Source organism: Cervus canadensis, chromosome 12 (genome assembly GCF_019320065.1).
Source record: "Cervus canadensis isolate Bull #8, Minnesota chromosome 12, ASM1932006v1, whole genome shotgun sequence".
In the NCBI taxonomy this organism is placed as follows: domain Eukaryota; kingdom Metazoa; phylum Chordata; class Mammalia; order Artiodactyla; family Cervidae; genus Cervus; species Cervus canadensis.
The window spans coordinates 65,461,575-65,482,450 of NC_057397.1; the positions used below are offsets into that span (position 1 = coordinate 65,461,575).

Below are 20,876 nucleotides of genomic sequence, written 5' to 3' on the forward strand. Positions count from 1 at the left end.
TATTACACAAAACCTCTGAGCGATCAAGCCTCGTCACTGGCCCCGGATTGAATTCCTCTCCTCTGGGAGGCCAAGAATCCCAGCATCGTTCATGGCTCAGCGACAACCTTACACTACTTTATTTGACCTTTATCTTGCCCAGAAGTAAATAAATAATAAGTAGCTTTACTCTGTATTTAGGTGTATTTTTTTTGTTTTATAATAAAATATTCATATGGAGATTAATGTGATATACTTTTGATAATTTCCTTTAAAATGTCAACAAAAAGTTTTGAGCCATCCAGTCTAACAGAGAATGTGTTTATTTGCATTGAGGAAGAGAAGCATGCCATAAGTTCCAGTGCCTGTGTAAGCATGTGTGTGTACGTGCACATGTAAGAGAGTGTGGTAGATAAAGGAACAGGTCCGAGTGCAGGAAGGAGCCATGTTGATAAGGTGTTTGGTGTGATGATATCCGTACACTTAACACCCTCCTTTTCTTGGGCCAAAGATTTTTAATGATTTTCCCTCCTTTTCTTACTCACCTCATATTTTTAAATGTGGGAGGGAGGGGTCTTAAATCTAATAAGTATTGTAATGAAGCTTAATAGTAACTCAAATGCTGATTTTTTTTTTTCAAATGTTAGGTTTTTAACAAAATCTCTATCAGCCACCATACTAGCTTTATCTATTGCTTAAGGTGTAATTCTGAAAGGAACGAAAAAATTTAAAATACACAATCTCTTTTGAGATTTTACATTGTATCACATTTATTTGGGTTTGTAACACCAAATGCATCCCATTTTAAAATGTGGCATGGAATATATAGAATATGGTTGGTAATTAAATTTGTTTTCAGACTTTCCCCAAGATGGGTAACAATATGAAGTGTTACAAAATCAGAGTGGAAGTCATGTCCCTTGGAAAGCTACTTAACCTTGGGGCTTTATTTGCCTCATCTTTATGAATGGTGATATCTCTTTTGTAAGCTTGTTGTGAAGATTAAATTATATAGTATCTGAAAATGATATGATAGTATGGCGTTCAGTTCAGAATAAGTGCTTAATAAGTGCTCTCGCTATTCTTCTATCTAAATTAATTGGTACCACGTGTTTCTTACAGTAAAGCATTTGATCACATGTCTATTCATTCCCTGACATTCAATCTGTGAAAACCCTAACTTTCAATCTGTGAAAACCTACTCTGCTGTCATTTTATCTTATTGCTAGTAAATATAAACATGTCTAGCTTTATGTTCATGTAAGTTGAAATAACTTTCAAAAGCACCCACTCACTCTAGCCTTCTGTTCCTGTCTACTTTAAACCTATTTGAGCATCATGAAGGCCTCCCAGGCCTTTCACAGAATCTTTTTGGCTTCTTCTGCCCCTGCTTCCCTCCTCTTCCAACCAGAAGCACAAGCTAGAATCAAGACTGCCAGGAGAAATATCAATAACTTCAGATATGCAGACGACACCGCCCTTATGGCAGAAAGCGAAGAAGAACTAAAGAGCCTCTTGATGAAAGTAAGAGAGGAGAGTGAAAAAACTGGCTTAAAACTCAACATTCAAAAAACCAAGATCATGGCATTCTGTCCCATCACTTCATGGCAAATAGATGAGGAAACAGTGACAGACTTTCTTTTCTTGGGCTCCAAAATCACTCAGATGGTGACTGCAGCCATGAAATTTAAAAAAGGCACTTGTTCCTTGGAAGAAAAGTTATGACCAGCCTGGACAGCATATTAAAAAGCAGAGACATTACTTTGCCAACAAAGGTCTGTCTAGTCAAGGCTGTGGTTTTTCCAGTAGTCATGTATGGATGTGAGAGTTGGACCATAAAGCTGAGCACCAAAGAATTTATGCTTTTGAACTGTGGTGTTGGGGAAGACTCTTGAGAGTCCCTTGGACTGCAAGGAGTCAAACCAGTCAGTCCTAAAGGAAATTAACCCTGAATATTCATTGGAAGGACTGATGCTGAAGCTGAAGCTCCAATACTTTGGCCACCTGATGGGAAGAACTGACTTATTAGAAAAGACCCTGAAGGCAGGAGGAGAAGAGACGACAGAGGGTAAGATGGTTGGATGGCATCACCAACTTGATGAACATGAGTTTGAGCAAACTCTGGGATTTGGTGATGGACAGGGAAGTCTGGCATGGTGCAGTCCATGATGTCACAGGGAGTCAGACACGACTGAGCAACTGAACTGAAGTGGGAAGAGGGTGCACAAAAAGCACTTGTGCAGTTAAGTTGTGAGCTGAACAAACCACTTTTTTCATGGAATCCATTTTTGCTTGAAAGAACAACTGACAAACTACGGGTATTCAGACTTACTTAGCATATATTTTCTCAAAAATTAACAAAGTGAGTCACCTCCAGGAAAATAACTGGTAGTATTTGTTGCCAATGATAAAATGTAAGTCTTCAAGCAAAAATTAGAATTTTGGAAAACTTGGATCTACCATTCTGAGCATGAGACTTTCCTGATGAAACTAGTAGTGATTTGAACAAGTGATTTGTAATGGATTTCAGTTAACTAAACAGTTTTAGTTTTTCATGTTCTCAGTTTTAACTTCTAATATGATAAATATCAATAGATATAACCACAAATAGAACAAGCTCTTCGGAGTTTGCAATAATTTTTAAAGCGGGAAAAGGGTCCTGAGACCAAAAAGATTGAGAGCTGTTGCACATTCTCGATCGCCTCCCTCCCCGCACCTCACCCCAGGCTAAAGGTGTGATTTCTCCCCGTCCCACCTGCTCTCAAACTTTCATTTCCCATGTAATGCCTTGTATTTTAATTATTTTTGTGCCTGTTATATATCCATCTTGGAGATTAGATCTCAGGCTCTTTATGGTTTTGAATGATCTCCTGTTAGTTCAGGGAAAACTGTCTGGACCGTTGTTCCACTGACTTCCTGGAGCACCATGGGTAAGCCACTGTGTCTTGGGCTTCAAATTTAAAATGAGAGTTGCATTGAATGACATGAGTTTCCTTCCAACTTGAGATACTTGAATACTGTTCCTCTCAGAACACAGTGCTGTGCTAGCCATGCATTGGGAGATGCGGTTTGTGTTGAGAAGAGCCCACATTCTGGGATCAGGGAGGTGGGTTTCAAAAACACATGATCTGAATCCTCTTGGAGCTTTCAGTCAGTGGTGGAAAGAAGTGAACCACCAACTGCTGAGACCTTGAGTGCTCTCAGAGAAAAGTAGTCAGGGTTCTTACAGAGCACAGGCGTTGAAATCCAAATGGGAGAGAAGGAGGCTCGTCCTTCTTTTTTTTTTTTTTTTTTTTGGTTGATAAATTTTATTTAAGAACTCATACAAATATTCCCATTTGAGTTTTAATCCTCATCTTCCTCCTCTTCTTCATCTTGATTAATCTGGAAGTAACGCAATTCGTAACTTTCTTTGCTGTTAGCGACTACACGTAACCAATCTCGTAGATTATTCTTCTTCAAATATTTTTTGGTAAGATATTTCAAATACCTTTTGGAAAAGGGCACCTCGGAAGTTACAGTAATCTTGCTCTTGCTTCTTTAGATTGTTACGACACCGCCACCCAGGTTGCCAGCTTTTCCATTCACCTTGATCCTCTCCTGAAGAAACTGCTCAAAATTGGCGGCATCCATGATTCCATCTTCTACAGGGTGGGTACAGTCCAGAGTGAATTTTAGGACTTGCTTCTTTTTTTTGCCCCGCTTCGCCACAAGCTTTTTCACAGGCACCATGGCAGCAGCGGAGGCAGAAAGCGAGACTCTTCCTTCTTGTAGATGATTCTTAAGTTGCCTTTAAAGAACTAGAAGTAAATTTCCTTGGCTTGACTTATACTGTAAGTGTGGGAGAATGGTAGTAAGAGCTGAGGCTGCACCGAGGAGGTAGGATTGAATTCAGAACCTGCCCCATGTAGTTCCATGGGACAGAAATGGAACTAACTGGAAGAAGCAGTTGAGGGAGAAATGACGAATGCTCTTTCCAGATGGCACACACTTTGTATGTGGTGCTTTTGTTCACAATTCCTCTTTCCTGTCCCTCCAGGAAGACTGCACGTCCTCATCTGAACTCAGGCAGAAAAGAATGGCATCTCAAACTTTTAGAATGAAAGGACCTCGGGGAGGCATCCCAAGAAAGCCATGTTTGTTAAGACGGTAGGAGGGCACGTGGATTTCACCACAAAAAGAACGTTCCAGAAGGCATGGGAAATGGAGCTGGCCAAGAGGCAAGAGTAGCGGGGGCAAGGGGAGCAGGGAATGGCTAGAGATGTTGAGTAGTGTTGAGATGAGAGCCTGGAAGGAACTTATATTCCATCCAAAAAAACGATAGGGAGAGAGCTCTGGGGGTTGGCTGGCCTCACAGATCTAACCGACTCTGGTTCCAACTAGAAGCAAGATGGTTTCTGTGCATGACATAGGCTTGGGGCTCTGGGTGATGACCCAGGCTGCTGGACTGCTATTCTTGCATCCAGTCAGCAGTCTACACCCTTTACTGTCAGGTTTGAATAGAACTGATTCTGATAAAGCCCAAACTGTTAGGAGACTACAGAGTTCATGTCTGGTTAGAAGAAAACAAAGTACCCATGAAAAGAGGTTTTGTAATGTAGTCATTGTCTTCAGAAGACCCTTTAGAGGAACTCTGAATATTAGTGAGCGAGGCCTTTCTTCTCAAGGATTTGTTCGTCCAAACAAGTTGTTGTCAGGGGCCTGAGAGGATTGAGATTCAAACAGATAAAGAGACTGGAAAAGACTGCTGGCCTAGGCTTCAGTTTTGCTAAGAGATCAATACCAGAGGAGAGGCAAGAAGGCTGGACTCTAGAGATAGCTTTATCATTATTCTTATTTACAGATGAGGAAACCGAGGCACAAAGAACTGGCCCCAAATCACTTGGGTTTTAAATAGCAGAGTAAAAAAATTTTAAAAAAATAAATAAATAAATAGCAGAGTAGGATCCAAACCTTGGTCCACTCAACTCTGCATCTGTGTGTAAGGGAAAGGAGAAGTTGCTTTCTGCAGGATAAACTGCAACCTCAGTTGTGTAACCCAGGGCTTTCACCCTGGTATTCCCCAGCAGAGCCGTGGGAGACTAACTGATAATACACTAGACTGTAAGAATATACAATCCCAGGTTTACCAGAATGATACTTGAAGACATTTCCGTGATTTTGTTTAGAGGAAGCAAAATACAGTGCCCAGGGATACTAGGCTTCAGGCTATCTCCCAGTGCTGAAGGACAGGTGGTAGATCCTAATGAGGAGGAGGCCAGGTTAGATGCAGTGAGAAAGAGTTCTGGATTCCATTATTCAAGTCTTCCAAGGGCTCAGGGGTGAGGAGTGAGAGCCTGCCCTGAATTTGATAACCCTGGGAGGATATTAGGGCCCAGATTCTTCTCTGCTTCAGTGGTTCTCAACTTTGGCTTTAGTTGAGTTGCCTGGTGAGCTTTAAAAAGTGTCAGAGCCTGGCCCTAGGCCCAGAAACTGATTTATTTGTCTTGAAGTTAAGGCCCAAGCATCAGTATTTAAAACAAAAAACTCCCAGTTATTTCAGTGTGTGGCCTGAGTTGATAATCTACTAGCAGTGATAATGACCTTCGGCATGTCACATTCCTCTTTGGTCTTTAGTATCATCACCTGTTTTTTAAAAAAAAATTATTTGCTAAAAGCTCTCACTGCCAATATTTTTATATAAGGTTATGTTAAGTGATTTTTAATGTCCCAGGATTAAATTTTCATGAATCTCTTCATGATGTAAGCGTTTTAAAGTACTTTTCATTTAGGGTTCAGAGTGTACTGTCATCAGTGTTTCCATTAGTACCTAGAAACAGCATGGGGTCAATGCTGAGTCTGAGGCTTGAGACTCATAGTGACTCATTCGCCTTACACAGAAAAGAACAGCAACCTCCAAATTTGGACCATGCAAATCCTTCCCCCCTAGAAGAAGCATCTCAGAGATGTAGCCCCCCAGAAAGTGAGTCACTGGCACCATCTTCCATTGCAAAGAGCAGCCCTCACTAATAATATTAGGTAGAAAACAGGACTCTAGAAAGTACGTGAAAGACAATTTTAAGTCAATAGAGAAGCTTTACATACATTCAAGATTCATACATAGAACAGCCACTATGGAGAACAGTGTGGAGATTCTTAAAAAACTGGGAATAGAACTGCCATACAACCCAGCAATTCCACTGCTGGGTATACACCCCGAGGAAACTAGAATTGAAGTAGACACATGCACCCCAGTGTTCATCTCAGCACTATTTACAATAGCTAGGACATGGACACAACCAACATGTCCATTGGTAGATGAATGGAAAAGGAAGTTGATGTACATGTACACAATGAAATATTCCAGTTCAGTTCAGTCACTCAGTCATGTCCGACTCTGCGACCCCATGAATCGCAGCACTCCAGGCCTCCCTGCCCATCACCAACTCCCGGAGTCCACCCAAACCCATGTCCATCGAGTCAGTGATGCCATCCAACCATCTCATCCTCTGTCGTCCCCTTCTCCTCCTGCCCCCAATCCCTCCCAGCATCAGGGTCTTTTCCAATGAGTGAACTCTTCGCACGAGGTGGCCAAAGTATTGGAGTTTCAGCTTCAACATCAGTCCTTCCAATGAACACCCAGGACTGATCTCCTTTAGGATGGACTGGTTGGATCTCCTTGCAATCCAAGGGAGACTCAAGAGTCTTCTCCAACACCACAGTTCAAAAGCATCAATTTTTGGCACTCAGCTTTCTTCACAGTCCAACTCTCACATCCATACATGACTACTGGAAAAATCATAGCCTTGACTAGACGGACCTTTTTTGTCAAAGTAATATCTCTGCTTTTAAATATGCTGTCTGTGTTGGTCATAACTTTCCTCCCAAAGAGTTAAGCGTCTTTTAATTTCATGGCTGCAGTCACCATCTGCAGTGATTTTGGAGCCCAATGAAATATTACTCAGCTATAAAAAGAAATGCATTTGAGTCAGTTCTAATGAGGTGGATGAAGCTGGAGCCTTTTATACAGAGTGAAGTAAGTCAAAAAGAGAAAGACAAATACTGTATATTAATGCGCATATATGGAATCTGGAAAGACGGTACTGACGATCCTACACGCAGGGAAGCAAAGGAGACACAGATGTAAAGAACAGACTTTTGGACTCAGTGGGAGAAGGTGAGGGTGGGGTAATTTGAGAGAATAGCTTTGAAACATGTACACTACCATGTGTAATACAGATGACTGGCACAAGCTCTGCGCATGAAGTAGGACACCCAAAGCCAGTGCTCTGGGACAACCCAGAGGGATGGAGTGGGGAGGAAGGTGGGAGGGGGAGACACATGTATACCTGTGGTCAGTTCATGTTGATGTATGGCAAGAACCATCACAATATTGTAATTATCCTTCAATTAAAATAATTTTTTAAAAAGATACACTTTACAAATTTTTTTTAATTCATACATACATTCGAGATTTTTCTTTTTAAATTGGCATCCACAAGATGTGTAGGGGAAGTTATGAAAGATTTGCTCTCAAAGAATATCGTGTTTTATTTTTACATTTTTCTAAGGGGTAGAGGTTTAAACAAGATTTTTTCCCAGTGGACGGAGGCATATCCTCTTGTAGGTGTCTTCAGCCTCAGCATCTGGAAACTTCCCAGTCCCTTCTCTTGGTTTCATCCCACAGCAGGCTATGCCCTGAAGACCACTTGGGCTTCTTTCCACTCAGCTTCTATGGCAGACGTTTAGACATTCAATCGCCAGCACGTTTATTCTGAAATAATAAACCAATAATAAACCCAAGAAATGAGAAGGAAAAATTTTGTATGGCCCCAGCTGTAAGGCATAGACGACGCAGGGACGCATGTGGCTCAGCACCGTGTCCTCAGCAAAGGGGCTCCGTGCCCCTCCTTGCCTTGGCCCTGTTCATCAGCCTTCAGTGCCATAACCGAGTGGCTAGGGTGGGCGAGGTGAGGCGCGCAGACCTGGCCTGGCCTGGAATCCTGGCTCTGAGCTCACCGGGGACGTGGTCATCTGCAGGTCACTTATCCACCCTGAGTCCCTTCTCCCCAGCTTGTCCAGCAGAGATGATATGAATGCTGACATCGCAGAATTGCTGGGAGGGGGGGAATAAGATGATCCATGTAAAACATTTAATGTGGTGCCTGGCACTTAGTAAGTGCTTAGTAAATGTGAATGTGTACCTTAAAGATAACTCCCCCTTCAGCGTTCTCCATTTTGCCTTAAACATGTCTTAGTACCCCCAAGCTTGCCTTCTAGCAGGAGACCCGAAGCAACCTATTAAAGGGAGCATCAAAGGCCTTCCTGCACTGTGCCAGGTTTGTGGTAAGAGAGGTGCCAATTTTCAGTCAGGAGTCGAGTTGGTAACACATGGGTCACTTCCTAAGGAATCATTGATACTGCGTCTTTTATATTAAGTGTCTTTAACTCTGGCCAATACCAAACATCCAAGTGTGGACATCTATAGGCAGAGCTGGTGCAAGGCGATGATTTCCCCACTGCGTGAACTTCACCGCTGGACACCCCTCCGTTTGCTCATCATTGATTCTAACATGACGAAAATGGAAACTGCTAACTCATGTGTCAGTACTTGTGCTAGAAACATGCCCTGCTCCCCGGCAGGGAGAAAGGAAAACACTCTTAAACTTCCCCTTTCATGGTCTAAAATTCCTGCTGCAACTTCAGATCAGCTGTCCAGTCATCAGCTCACAATCTGAGCCCAGCACCAGCCATCCCCAAGACCTGAACCAGCAAAGGAAAGAAGTCCTGAAGAAGCCTTCACATGGCTGCAGCTCGTCACAGTGGACAAGAAAGGAGCAAATTTTAATCCAGGAACTTGGGGATTTTAAAAGACCCGTCTTCTGAGTAGGGCTTCCCTGGTGGCTCAGTAGTAAAGAATCCGCCTGCCAATGCAGGGGACACAGGTTCCATCCCTGGGTGGGGAAGGTCCCCTGGAAAAGTAAATAGCAACCCAGTCCAGTATTCTTGCCTGGGAAATCACATGGACAGAGGATCCTGGCGGGCTACAGTCCATGGGGTTGCAAAGGAGTCAGACATGACTTAGCAACTAAACAACAACATCTTCTGAGTAGGGCTCACGTTGTTGTTCGGTCACTAAGTCATGTCCGACTCTTTGTGACCCCATGGACTGCAGCACACCAGGCTTCCCTGCCCATCACCAGCTCCCAGAGTTTGCTCAAACTCATGTCCATTGAGTCAGTGATGCCATCCAACCATCTCATCCTCTGTCGTCCTCTTCTCCTGCCTTCAATCTTTCCCAGCATCAGGGTCTCTTACAATGAGTCAGGTCTTCACATCAGGTGGCCAAAGTATTGCACCTTCAGCTTCAGCATCAGTCCTTCCAGTGAATATTCAGGATTGACTTCCTTTAGGACTGACTGGTTTGATCTCCTCACTGTCCAAGGGACTCTCAAGAGTCTTCTCCAGCACCATAGTTTGAAAGTGTCAATTCTTCAGCACTCGGCCTTCTTTATGATCCAACTCTCACATCCGTACATGACTACTGGAAAAACCATAGCTTTGACTATAATGCACCTTTGTCTGCAAAGTGATGTCTCTGCTTTTTAATATGCTATCTAGGTTTGTCATAGCTTTTCTTCCAAAGAACAAACATCTTTTAATTTCATAGCTGTAATCACCATCCACAGTGCTTTTGGAGAGAAAATAAAGTCTGTCACTGTTCCCATTGTTTCCCCATTTATTTGCCTTGAAGTGATGGGACCGGATGCCATGATCTTTGTTTTTTGAATGTTGAGTTTTAAGCCAGCTTTTCACTCTCCTCTTTCACTTTCAGCAAGAATCTCTTTAGTTCCTCTTTACTTTCTGCCATTAGTGTGGTATCATCTGCATGTCTGAGGTTATTGATAATTCTCCCAGCAAACTTGACTCCAGCTTGTGCTTCATCCAGCCCGACAGTTCACATGATGTACTCTGCATATAAGCTAAATAAACATGGAGACAACATAGAGCCTTGACAAACTCCTTCCCAATTTTGGGAAACCAGAAATTGAACCAGTACAAGCTGGATTTAGAAAAGGCAGAGGAACCAGAGATCAAATTGCCAACATCTGTTGGATCATAGAAAAAGCAAGAGAGTTCCAGAAAAACATCTACTTCTGCTTCATTGACTAAAACCTTTGACTGTGTGGATCACAACAAGCTGTGGAAAATTCTCAAGGCTGACTTAGTGACCTTAATAAATTGAGACTCTAGCCCATAGAGGGCAGACCTGCACCGAGGACTGGATCTCATTTTTTTATTGGACTTTGGTCTCTGGAAAAGCACCCAGAACATTCCTAAACCTCAGGCATTTCAGTTTTTCATCAAAATCCGCCTTCTGTGTTTAAAGATACCTTGTAGTGGTGAAGCTAAGTGTTTTTTCTCTGGCTGAAAATAGAAATCCTCCCTAGTCTAAACCACCTGCCCCTGTTCTTAAGAGAAGAGGACAGGCACCAAGCAGTAGAGCAGTCTCACCCAGGAAGTTTCACAACCCTTTCTACACGGAAGCACGTGTCATCTGAGCTTGTGAACCCCCCTGGAAAATGGAACACTTGAACTGATTCACTTCGAAATTCAACTCCTTGAGCACTTCAAGGAATATAATTCGACCTAAAGTTAAAGAGGAGCAATGAAATGACTTCTCACAACAAAAGATGGGAAAGCAAGGTGACAGACTTGGCGGAGGCGATTGAGGAAATTGCAAGGGTGAGCCAATTTGTGCTGACGGGCCTTCTGAGACCAGGAAACCTTATCTTCATGACCTTTAAGCCTGATTGTTCAGCACAGATGTTCCCAGAATACAGTGATTTGCTTTTATTTTAAGGCTTTTTTTTTTTTTTTTTCATTTAAATATACAGAAAGCAAAACAAAATAAACAATTTTTATACTCTCACTTTTTTGTGCATCAAAATACAACATATAAAAATGCAAAAATCTCTCCACTAACCCCAAAGGTAAATATTGTCCATTTGATGTCCATCCTTCTGAACTTTTGGATGGTTGGATGGTAGAGATATTCCTGAATTTTTTTCTTAAGAAAAATGGAGTACTGATACATAGATATATTATCCTGCCATTTGTTTGAATCTTTTAGGGGAGGGGGCTTAACCAAGTAGTATATCATAGATATCTTTCCAAAGACATTACTTTGCAACAAAGTTTCATCTAGTCAAGGCTATGGTTTTTCCAGTAGTCAAGTATGGATGTGAGATTGGACTATAAAGAAAGCTGAGTGCTGAAGAATTGATGCTTTTGAACTGTGGTGTTGGAGAAGACTCTTGAGAGTCCCTTGGACTGCAAGGAGATCCAACCAGTCCATCCTAAAGGAGATCAGTCCTGGGTGTTCATTGGAAGGACTGATGTTGAAGCTGAAACTCCAATACTTTGACCACCTCATGCAAAGAGCTGACTCATTTGAAAAGACCCTGATGCTGGGAGGGATTGGGGGCAGGAGGAGAAGGGGATGACAGAGGATGAGATGGCTGGATGGCATCACTGACTTGATGGACATGGGTTTAGGTAAACTCTGGGAGTTGGTGATGGACAGGGAGGCCTGGCATGCTGCAATTCATGGGGTCACAAAGAGTCGGACACAACTGAGCAACTGAACTGAACTGAACTGAACTGAAGATATCTTTCCAGACCAGTATGCATAGATTTATCTCATTTATAATGGCTCTGTGATATTCCATGGTTATGGATGTTCTAACATTTAACTGTTTTTCTGTTTATGGAGATTTCTGTTTCATCATTTTTCTGTTAAAGACAGTGCTCAGGCAATATCTTTATAGAGATATCTGTACACTTACTAGTATGCAATACTTCCTACAGTTTATTAAAAATGGAAATTCTGGTCAGATTCTGCATTTGTAAGAAGCTTTCAGGTGATGCCTGGTCTATGGACCATATTTTGAGCAGCCAGGTCATGTAAACAATCCATCAAATAAAAGTCCAACTAATCTAAGATCTATCCACATGCCAAAGAGACCCTGTATAGACCTCCTGGTTGATGACGCTGGTGGAGCCAAGCCTTTCCTACTCAGTGAAGTTATCTCAAACCATCCTAATAAGCCCCTCTACCATCTAAATACTAGCAAATGACCACAGTTGATGTGGAACAAATGATTTGCCTAGGCAAGCCCTGTCTGAATTCATGGTCCATAAAATTGTGAGATTAAATGATGGTGGCTTTAAGAAAAAAAAAAAAAAGGATTGCTTGATCAAATTAGCACAGTTAAAATTTTGATGATACTGTCAAATTACCCTTTCACAAGATTGCATCAATTTATGTAGTGGTATGAACTATGGATGAGAGTGACTAGTTTCTTCCCTAAAGGAATGGGTTGAAGAGTCTGTATTTGTTCATCATTATTAGCATTTTAAAATATATTTAATGACAGGAAAGTGTACAGAATAGGCTAAAATAGTGGTCCATACACATTTTATTACTTTTTGCATTAAATTTAATAATTATTTTTCTCCAGGAAATTGTCCACTTCAGCTGAATTGTTAAATTGAGATTTCAACCCACATTTGGTTAACTTCAAAGCCTAAATTCATTTAGGCCTGGAGCAGAGACGGCAGGCAGAGCCCTGTACTCAGGATACCAGAAGACAGCTGAGTCAGCTCTTCAGCTGCTGTTCCAGTTCCCTGTTGGCTGCCTGGGCAACCATGAGCCCATCACCCAGGGGGCCTCCAGGAGGATGAGCCTGGTCCCCCTCCATACACTGTGTCTCCCAGTGAGAAAATGAAGGCTCAAAACAAAGTCACAGAAATACTGATGTTGTTTTAATTATTACAGAGAACAAATTACTGATCACAAAAGCCCAAGCCAGGTAATCATCACAGAATTTAATGACATATATTTGCAAAGCAGAAAAAGACACAGACGTAGAGAACAAATATATAGATACCAAGGAGGAAGGGGTTGGATGGGAGGAATTGGGAGACTAGGATTGACACACATACGCTACTGATGCTATGTAGAAAATAAGTAACTAATGAGAACATACTGTGTAGCACAGGGAGCTCTATTTAATACACTGAGTGACCCAAGTGGGAAGGAGATCCAAATGGGAGGGGATACATGTGTATGTATGGCTGATCCATTTCACTGTACAGTCGAAATTAACACAACAGTGTAAACTCCCAGTTAGTTTACAGTTATATATGTATAACTATATATATATATATATATATATATATAAAACTCCAAGTTGTAGTTTATTGGAGTATAAACTATACTCCAATAAAAATTAAAGAAAAATGGCATATAGGTAGTATATAAACTGTATATCTGTATTTTTTCCTTTTACAGTTCATTATAGGCAGTAGGCTCTATAGGGCTTGAATAGCATCTTTACTCCCACTCTCTTCACCCCTCCGTGAGCAGCTGCTGCTGTTCTTACTGTAAGGGCTGGATGCCAGGAGCTGCCCGTTTTACGTGATGTGCCAAGCAGTTCTCAGTCCTGTCACTCTAACTGGGTCCCTGAATTGACTGCCTCATTTGCTGTAATATCAAAATCTAAAGCTGAGCCCTTGTGAAATTCCCACTGGGCTACCTGTCTTCCTGCCCCTCCGTAGAGCCTGTTCCTGAGGGACACCCCTCCTCCAGCCCCACAGACCAGCCTGGGTGCTCCACCATCACCCCACACCAGGTCGGTGTTCTCCCAGTCATCACCGAATGCTGCCCATCGCCCCCACCCCACCCCACGTGCTGCCCCCTGGCCACTGATGACCACAGCCACTGCTACCACCACGCTGCAAAGATGAGGGCCTTCCCATTCTCACAGGGGTTCTCTCAGAGGTGACAGCCAGCAGCCTTTCCAAGGCCACGGTCACTGGCACAGGCTTTCAGCTCTGCAGGAGTCCACCGGCCAGCGGGGGCACACACTGAATCAGGAGGTGCAGGGCAAATGAGGCAGGAAGCACATCAACTACATAGTCAACTGATACACCACCTGCTCATCCACTTAACTCCAAGGAGCAACATTTAAACACGGGAAGGAACTGTGACTGCCCTTGTTAGGAGCTCTAACAGCCAAGCTCTCTTCAGGGTCTAAGCTTGGCATGTCCTGAAGGAACGTAAGTTGTTCCCTGTGTCTTTTCTGAACAGGGGTCTCAGGGAGAGAAGACATTATCATCTTAGTAAAAAAAAAGCCTCAGAACTGGAAAGGACTTGGGACTAAATCATTAATCCAGCCCTTTTGTTTTATAGATGAGTCAACAAACAGGCTTGGAAAGTTGAAGGGTTGTGCCTGCAAATACACAGATGAGGGGTGTCAGGACCTTTTTTTAAATAAGAGGAGTCTTGTGTGCTGTGTGCATAGTTGCTAGGTCATGTCCGACTCTTTCGCGACACATGGACTGTAGCCTGCCAGGCACCTCTGCCCATGGGGATTCTCCAGACAAGAATACTGGAGTGGGTTGCCATGCCATCCTCCTCCAGGGGACCTTCCCAACCCAGGGATCTAACCGAGGTCTCCAATATTGCAGGTGAATCCTTTACTATCTGAGCCACCAAGAAGAGTCTTGGAAACCATCAAGTCCATCCAGGGACAGGGGGGCCCCTGGGAAGGAGGATCTTTAATGCCTTACCCCTCCCTTGACCTGCCTAATTCTCCTCCCCCTCACCTTGTCAGATGTGTGATACAACCACAGGGTCCCCTGAAAGCTTTGTCCCTCTATCTCCCCTTCCTCAACCAGGACAAACCACTCCTGCCTAGCCTATCAGCAACTCCCCCAATGAAACCAGCTCCCCCAGTTGAAAAATAAGCTGATAAATAAATGCCTCTCTCTCCAGCTGTTAAGTGCTGATAATGGCTTCTAGTGGTTCTGCACTCGCATGGATATTCTCCCTTTAACTTAATTTTTTTTAAGGTAACACACTCAAATGGCTCAAAATTTAAACAATATAAAAATTCTCATTTCTGCACCCACCTGCCTTCCATTGTGCCAATTCTCAACTCTCTGCAGGTAACCATTTTTTTTTTTTTTTTAGCTTCTTGTGTAACTCTTCAGATACTTTATACTCATAAAAGCAGATATAGATATATATTTACAGAGAACTCCTAAGAGGTCTCAGAACTGTAAACCAAAGAAATCCTGCTAATAGTAAAACTATAGACACTCAGAAAATCTGAGCAACAGATTTGTCTTTCCCAGCAATCCTTTAGTCATGACTTGTGGCTGCTTTCTTGCAGTTGAAGTTCTCAGCTCTAAAGAAAATTGGTTCCAGTGGGACTCTTTAACAAGTTCATCACCTAGAAAGAACTACAACCTTTGCCTCATTTCTAGGTCTGAAAGGAAGAAAGGGTGAGATTAGGGGAGTTCTTGAGACCCATCTCTTCATTGCTTGATTCATTTGTTCACCATTCCTAGGGACCAGGCACTAAACCAGGCCCCAGGACACAGATATAATGCCTGTGCTCACTGCAAAAGGAAGACAACTTAGACCAAGGCTATTATTTAGGTGATGTCAATTGCAACTGACAGAATATCCAACACAAAGAGTCTCTATTTTAAAAGGTCTGTGTAGTCAAAGTTATGGTTTTTTCCAGTAGTCGTGTATGGATGTGAGAGTTGAACCATAAAGAAGGCTGAGAGACAAAGAATTGACACTTTCAAACTATGGTGCTGGAGAAGACTCTTGAGAGTCCCTTGGACTGCAAGGAGATCCAACCAGTCAATCCTAAAGGATATCAATCCTGAATATTCATTAGAAGGACTGATGCTGAAGCTGAAGCTCCAATATTTTGGCCAACTGATGTGAAGAACCAGCTCATTGGAAAAGACCCTGATGCTAGGGAAGGTTGACGGCAGGAAAGAAGAGGGTAACAGAGGATGAGAAAGTTGGATGGCATCACTGACTCAATGGACATGAGTTTGAGAAAACTCAGGGAGATAGTGAAGGACATGGGGTCTCAGAGTTGGACACAACTTAGCAACCGAAAAACAACTCAAATACAAAAACATAGAGTTGACTTTAGATACAGCTCAATTCAGAGCTTCAGCAATGTCACCAGGAGATATCTCTTGGCTCTTTTCCCTCTGGGTTGGTTCAGTCCTCACTCATGGTTGTCTAGGAACACTCAGGTTCATATCATCACTGATTCAGGTTAGTGGAAGTGAATCAGTGCTTCCCGCAAATCCAAATATCTGGAGGTTGAGTGCCCTTAGCCTTGATTGGCTTAACTGGATCACCTGCCCATTTCCAAACCAATCACTGAAGCCCACAGGGATGGACTATACTGATTGGTCTAGCCTAGGTCACACGTTCCACTCTTGGTGCCCAGGGTCAGTTGTTCCCAAAACACAGGTCCAGAGTGAAGGAGAAGTGGTACTCCCCAAATTAAACAAGAGAACTATAGCCATACAAACAAAATAGACTGCTGGGGCACAAAAATAGGAAGTATCCACTCCATCCATGTGATTACAAGTGCAGTGAATATTGCAAAGGGGAACTGCAGTGTGCCATGGTGAGTCTGCCCCCAGGGTGAGGCATCAGAGAGACTTCTCCCTGCAGAAGTGGGCAGCAACCCAGTGAAGGATGTGGGTTTATATTCATGGGAGGGAAAACTGTCTTGGGAAAGCCCAGATATGGGAAAGCATGAAGCCCTTTCCCAGAACTGAAAGATCTATGATATGACTGGAGCTCAGAAAGCAGGAGTGGGGAGTGACGAAGACCAGATGGGAAAGGAGCCAACAGGGTGGACCTGCCCCTTTAACCCAAGCCATGACCCAATGCCAAGCTCCACATGTGATGTGTTGTGTTCAGTCCTGTCACCCAGCACAGTAATTGGAGACCCAGTGCTGCGTGAGTGTGAGGATCAACTCTTACCAGGTCACTTCCTGGCCTTGCCCACTCTCCAGCTCCTGTTTCTCCCACTCTTGACTTCTCCTGGCCCTGCTGGTCCCACACCCCCAGTTCAGATGAGTGTTCAGAGGGAAATCTGGCCAGGTGGGCATACAAGCTGAGAGCCAGTCCTCAGGACCTGGCCTCACCATACTTACCAAGGCTGCCTCTCCACTGGACACCAACCCTGTGAACTGAGGCCCAGACATACACCGTCTCAAGGCCTGGGGTCCAGGACAAACATGGGGAGTGAGCAGTAACCTTCCAAACTGAGCAGAGGCCACAGGACCAAAAACATGGTCCTGAGTGTTCTCTGGGCTCTGAAAGCTGCTGAAAGCTGACCCAGGCTTCAGCTTTGAGTTCCCGGGGAAATATTTTGTTACCAAGTCCAAGCTTGCTCTGCTCACTGCACAACAGGCCAGTAAAATAGGAGACAATGTGCTGAGGCAAGGAATATGACTTTATTCAGAAAGCCAGCTGACCAAGAAGATGGCAGACTAATGTCTCAAAATAACCATCTTGTTTGGGTCTGGATGCCAGGTTCTTTTATAGAACCAGAAAGAGAAATGATGAGGAAGTTAAGTAAAAAAGGCAGAATAGAGAGGGAGAGACCATGATGAAGTAAAGTAAAAAGGGCAATCAGTCTTACAAAACACCTCCTGGAATGACCAGCCTCCAGAGAGGGATGTGTTAGTTTCTTCTTTCTTGCCACCATTCACAGGTGGGCAGGGTCAGATTATCTCCCTGGGAGCTGAACAAAGGCACATTAGTTAACAGTCCGACAGAGGGGCAGGGTTCTCCGAGGCAGGCCACTATGTATGATTATAATAACAAAAGCAATGAAATGTAAAGTTTAAAGTCAAATAAACAGATCCAACATGGAATTGGCTCTTCACTGTAACAGTTTCATAACTCCTTTGATGAGAGTCATGGGAAATGCAATGTCTTCAGAGTTTCTTATATAGGAAAGTGAGGAAAGCAAGATGAGAGAGCATCAGACCTACATTTAGTGCCTAATGCCATTTGCCTTAGGTTCTGGGCAGAACTTTCTATTTCCTCTCTAGTTGCTGCTGTTTCTGACATATTTAAAGCTGCCCAGTTTACACAGGTGTTTTTAATTATTAGTTGCCTCACTTTCTGAAAGTAGATTAATAAACAAATGAAAGAAGAATATTATAAGAGTTGTTTTTTGTTTTTTTTTTTAAATTTCAGGCCCTCTCATGTTTTAAAACATTTCCTTCTCTCAGGTCTATGCTCTCAAAGTGGAATTAGAGCCACCAAGGACGGACAGCCAGCTTCCTCTATTTAATCAGTTGCTCATTAATGCACAATATACAGTTTCCTCCTGACAGTCCAACAAGGGTAACCACAGCTGCAAACACACATCTGTGTTTAGCTAACAGACCAGCAAGGCTCATGCCAATCATCTCTTTTATGCAATACTTTATGCAAATGTGGATAAAGCTCACAGGGGGCCCAATGTCTTCTTCAAGGTGGTTTATGTGCAGAAATTACTGTTTGCATTTTCTCATTCATCAGCTTGAAAATGACACTCCTCCACATCTGCTCTTAGTATCTGACTTTGGGGCCCCCCTCATGCAACCTCTGGTGGCCAAAACCCCACCATAGCTCCAGATCCTGCCAGCGCACCACTCCTCCAGTTTAGCACAATTTAGTAAACCTCAACTTTATATTTCTTGACTTTAGAACCATGTGAAACCAGCACAGAGCTGCTTGTTGGCTGATGCTATGACTATCAGAAAACCCAGGAAGTCCTCCCACCTGAGTTGTTACTGAGCCCAAGATGGCTCTGCTTGCCACACAGCAGGCCAGTAAATTGGGGGACAAGGACTGAGGCAGGGGATAGCGACTTTATTCGGAAAGACAAGACTGAGAAGATGGCAGATTAGTGTCCCCAAAACAAACCATCTTTTGGAATCTGGATGCCACAACAGAGAGAGGGAGAAGGTAAGGCAGTAAAGTAAAAAAAAAAAAAAAAAAGACCGTTAATTTTGCCTGGCTTGGCCGGCATCAGGGAGGGACTGTATTAATATTAATTTCTTCTTTTCAGCAGCCATTCACAGGTGGGCAGGCTCAAATTGTCTCCCTGTGAGCTGAACAAAGGCACTTTAACATTCAGGCAGAAGGGCAGGGTTCCCTGAGGCAGGCCATTATGTACGATTATAACAACAAAGGCAACGAAAAGCAAACATTAAAGTAAGGGGGAAAAAAACCAGATCTAACTTGGAGTCTTTTTTGGCTCTTCAGAGAACCCAGTGGCATCCACCCCGTCTCCGTGCTAGGGGCCCCTCACCAGGCCTCAATGATTCTGCCCATTTTCCCCTTTTCCTCCAGAGCATCTCCCAGGTACATTGTGGAGATGGCTGCCAGCTCTTCAAAGCAGGACTAGATCTATCTGTATGTCTGTGTAGCCATGGCTTTGCCCTCCCCCTCCTCCCCACAGACACTGGAGCTGTACAGAGATGGTGCAGAGGCGATGGCTCTGGGCCCTTCATCTGGTCTCCTTCCCAAGCAGACGCTCCTCACTGCCATCAGCCAGGGCTTCCGGGCACCTGCCAAAAAAGCCCCTTCACAACAGAGAGACTGAGTCTAGGGAAGAGCCTGACAGCAAGCATCCCCCACCTCAAGGGAGGTGATGTTCTGGAGCAGCCTCCTTTCTTGCCAAGCCTCATCCCCCTCACAGTCTTCTTTGAAATAAGCCCTCGGTGACTCACCTCCCATATGCCAAGCAGCCTCTAGGACATTTTGCTGACTTAAACGCCATCCTTTCTTGAGACGACTATGCCCTCCCTCCCCCTCCCACGAAAGCAGCGGCTCCTGTGATGGTTCTTGGCTGTACATCAGAAATTTTCCCCTCTATTTCAGGAAGATTCATCTGACCAGAGTGAGCAGCCTCCACGGAGCTGGCGAAGGCTGGAGGTGCCAGGAACATCAGGAGAGCAGCCGGGGCCCTGCAGAGGTGGAGGTATGTGCCCTGTCCTGGCCCTGGAGGACGGTGTGGGATCACCCAAGAGCGTGTGAGAAAGGCAGGTTTGAAGCTCCCGCCGCAGGCCCACTGGATCAAAATCTGCCTTTTATAGCTCCCTGGGGAACTCGAACAGGAAAGTTTGAGAAGCACTGGATTCTTTAGGACCCTGTGATTGGATCTGAGTGAGTCTCCAGGTCCTTTCTGTAACCTTCCCCACAGCACCTTGCATAATTAATACCAAGTACAAAAGTCTTCATTGCACAAAGTAAGAAAGCGCAACTTCCCTTACTTAAGCCTGGTAGCAACCCTGGGGCTTGGAATTGTTATCCCCGTCTCACAGAGGAAGGAGCTGGGCTTAAAGAGGTCAGACCACAGGCCCAAGATTATAAACTCAGTTCAGTTCAGTTCAGTTGCTCAGTCGTGTCCGACTCTTTGCGACCCCATGGACTACAGAATGCCAGGCTTGTCTACGGCCATACCACCCTGAACGCGCCCGATCTCGTCAGAATGCCAGGCCTCCCTGTCCTTCACTCTCTCCCGGAGTTTGCTCAAACTCATGTCCATTGAGTCAGTGGTGCCATCCAACCATCTCATTTTCTGTCGTCCCCTTCTCCTGCCCTCAATCTTTCCCAGCATCAGGGTCTTTTCCAGTGAGTCAGTTCTTGCATCAGGTGGCCAAAGTATTGGAGTTTCAGCTTCAGCATCAGTCCTTCCAATGAATATTCAGGACTGACTTCCTTTAGGATGGACTCCAAGGACAAGGATTTCACTGGAGGCTGCTCAACCTCTAGATCTGCCACTTGCAGCAAGAATTCTCTGCTTCAGGGGCTGTACTTAAACCAAAGCCCCAAGGAAGAAGCATCTTGACTCCCAGCTGACAGTCAGTCTAGAAGTCTGGACTGAGATGCCCTGGGCCTCCCTGCAGGGATTGGAGGATGAGGAAGGGCTTGGCAGGGCTGTGAGCTGCTACCAGGAAACAGCAGGGTGCAAGCCCGAGCACCAGGGCCTGTCTGGGCCTGTAGTTCTGCAGCAAGC

At 44.0% G+C, this 20,876-nt stretch overlaps 1 long non-coding RNA gene and 1 pseudogene across 1 annotated transcript in view; both read right to left on the bottom strand.

The window, feature by feature from the left end:
- Positions 1 to 3,293: 3,293 nt before the first annotated feature.
- Positions 3,294 to 3,744, bottom strand: LOC122451062 (annotated as a pseudogene).
- A 3,637-nt stretch (positions 3,745 to 7,381) lies between these two features.
- The window catches only part of LOC122451063, a 79,734-nt gene continuing 66,239 nt past the window's right edge, over positions 7,382 to 20,876 (bottom strand). Inside the window, exon 3 of the long non-coding RNA XR_006272297.1 lies at positions 7,382 to 7,732. This is a non-coding gene — a long non-coding RNA (uncharacterized LOC122451063). The remainder of the gene's footprint in view (positions 7,733 to 20,876) is intronic.